Below are 3,467 nucleotides of genomic sequence, written 5' to 3' on the forward strand. Positions count from 1 at the left end.
ATCTGAAATGTGTATAGTTTTTGATCCTGCATTGGCACTTCTGAGAGTTTCCCCGAAAGGAAAAACTGTGGCTGTGTGCTTGTGCATGCATATGTGTGAATGCAGAAGTTGCACTGAGCTGAGATTGAGCCACTGTACTCCAGCCTGAGCAACAGAGCAAGACTCTGTCTCAAAAAACAAACAAACAAACAAAAAACAAAAAAAAAGATAAAGTGGAACATAGTTTACAAAATAACTGGAGACTTCTTAGTAAATATTTTTATGACTGTGATCTTTCTGGAGTTATAATTTCACTTTAAGATTTCGTAATTGGCACATATGAATCACTTCAGAGAATGAAATCCAGAAATTGAGTTCAGTATTCAATGAAAGCAACATAGTGATGTCAAATCTGTTAGCTCATTTGGGCTACATGGGCAAGACAGGAGAATGATTCAAAACCTAACAGCTAGGGTCACACTCAGCAAGAGAACAAGGCAAAGAAGTGGCTTAAATACAAGTAAATATTGCAGGGGCAGAGGTCATGAAGATTCAGACTCAAGACAGACAAGTGGCAGAAATGTGGCAGACAGATGGGAAAAGAACTAACATGCATTGATTTTTCAACATAAACCAGGCACGGTGGCAACATCTTTTCAGACAGCTCTTATTTCTCTTAATCCTTCCAACAGCTTCTGACAGTCATTTATACTGATATTTATAGAAGAGGAATTGAAGCTCAGAGAACCTAAGTGGCTTTCCCAAGGGTTAGTCAGTTAATAAAAGTTAAGGTTAAAGCAACAAAAAGGATATTCTGTGAACTGCCCCATGCTACAGACCAGGGTGAAGACCCAAGTGAGAACAATCTGTCTTATAATAGGGAGAGAAGCTGTCTTTTCAGTAAGTTTCTGAAACTCTATGAGAGTAGGAAGTAAGAACTGGTTGCCTAATATGGGATTAAGTTTAGTCCAGCAGTTTCTCTAAGTATCATTTTAGGACCACATCTGTAAATATTGCCTGGATCCTATTAAAATGCAGGTTTAAGAGTTTTAACAAACATCACACATGACTTTAAGCACAGTAATACTTCAGAAATACTGATTTAAAGGCTCAAAGTTAGTTGTAATCGTATAAACCTTGATACCTAGCATATCCAGAGGAAACTGGTATTTAAAATTCAGAGGAAAACTATCCAGTTTTGCAGTTTCTGAATATGCTTAAAAATAATCATGAAATGAGGACAGCAGAATTAATTCCACCGTTAGTGACAAATTAAGTCAGAGCAGAAAAAAAGAAATACATACTAGAAATCAGTGTCAAGGATTATCAAATAACAAATGACAGAATTACTAAACACTAATAACAGAAGTGTCAGTTACACTAAAGCATGTGAAAAGCATTTGAATGGCAAACTAGCGTATGTTGATAGTTCTCATGGGTTTTCAGAACTTTGAGGCAAGATGAGATGTAAGTAGTTGGAAGAGTATTTTCTAAAGCAGCTGTTCAGCTAGTATTTTCAGATATATTAGAATAAGGGCTCAGGTAATTAAAGTTCCACCTTCAATTTAATTGCCAATTACACTACCTAAGTGAATCTGGTAGATGCTGTATAGGAAAGCCAAGGAGTCTAAGGGCCCAAAATACTTAATTATCAATTGGGAATTTTACATACAAATTGTCTATGGGGGAAAAGGAGGATTCTTTCTACAGCAATCACGTTTAGTACCTGTGAGGGACTCTACCAATGTCAAGAAGGAAAAAAATGTTATTCAGGAAACAAATTTCCTTTCCTTCATTCTACATGCCTTTCAGAAATACTATCTTATTTCTTATTTTTTGTTTTTGCATTTCAAACACTACATCCACAATAATTTCCCAACTCACCTCAAATAATATCATGTTACAACTTCCAGGCATGATATTCAAGCATAAAGGGATTTGTCACCCATGAACACATGTGTAAGTTCTAAAGTGACTCAGGAAAATTTAGTTGACATTTATTTTGTTTTATATAATCTCCTAGCCCTATTCAAATTATTTATATCAATCATCTGCTTTAATTCTCATCACAGTTCTCTCAGATGTGTTATCAATATACGCATTTTACAAGTGAGATCAAGACTCAGAAAAGGGGAAAGTTGCCCAAGTCACAGAGTCTGTAAGTACTGGAGCCAGGATTTCATCCCAGGAAATTTGACTCTAGAGCCCAAACCTTAACCACAATGCCATGCTAACAGCAATTAGAAACACAAATGTGAATATATGTAGTATCCAAATCAGCACAAATGTCTCTAACATGGGGTACTGACTGCTTTTAAGAAAATAAATGCAAAGTGTTAAAAATATGCCTATTGCACATGTTTTAAATAAAGGAGATTTACACTGTTGAGTATGGATTTAATTTTGATTCTCTGTAGCTCAGTTTCTAGAATGTGTGACTAATAATGAGAATCAAAGTTCATACTGACAAAGCTGCATCTCTGAAAGATTCTAGTTTCTTTTCAAAAATGAAAAAGAAATTAAAATGATGTCAGTATAGCCTGACTGTTACGTAGTTTAATTATTTGAAAACTGACAATTTGTTAATGGTTTTGGAATAAGATAAACTAGGATCAAATCCAAGCTTAGGCACTGACCATTGCTGTGATCTTGGTCAAGAACTCATTGTTAGAACTCATTGTTGTAATCTTGTATGTTAAGAAGGTAGACTAATTATTACCCCAAATGCTCTTCCTGGTCAGGCTACTTCAGAATCCTGTAGGAGGCTTGCTAAAACTTCACGTTCTTAGGACTTAGACCAAGATATATTGAATCAAAATCTCTGATGGTAGGTATTCACATTTTAAATAAGTCCTCCAGGTGAACATGTGAGCACTGAATTTTGAAAACTAATGGACTAGATGACTGAAATATTTCCAAGACACAATTTCACAATTAAAATAAATTACAGCTTCTTTTTTCTAATTTTAAAGAAAAGAGCTAAAAATATCTCAAAAATATAATGAACTATAATTAATACTCTGTATGTTATTTTCTTCCCAATAGAGAAATTTTAGTCATTGCCATTCTTTTTGCCTGTATTTACATTTTTCAGATTTTTAAAATTTATTATAGGTACATAATAGTCATGTATTTTTCTGAAGTAACTGTAAATTTCTTTAATACACAGATCTCACTCTATTGCCCAGGCTGGAGTGAAGTGGTGTGATTACAGCTCACTGCAGCCTTGACCTCCCAGGCTCCAGTTATCCTCCTGTCATCTCTCAGCCTCCTAAGTAGCTAGCACTATAGGTACACACCACCATAGTTGGCTATTTTTCTTTTCTTTTTATATTTTTTTTTCTAAAAACAGAGTTTTGCCATTTTGCCCAGGCTAGACTTGTGGTGTTTTGATAAAGGCACACAATGTGTAATGATTAAATCCAAGTAACTGGGGTATCCATCTCTATTAGGCTGTTCTTAAATTGCTATAGTGAAACATCTGGAAC

The sequence above is a fragment of the Nomascus leucogenys genome, chromosome 2, assembly GCF_006542625.1.
Source record: "Nomascus leucogenys isolate Asia chromosome 2, Asia_NLE_v1, whole genome shotgun sequence".
NCBI lineage: Eukaryota > Metazoa > Chordata > Mammalia > Primates > Hylobatidae > Nomascus > Nomascus leucogenys.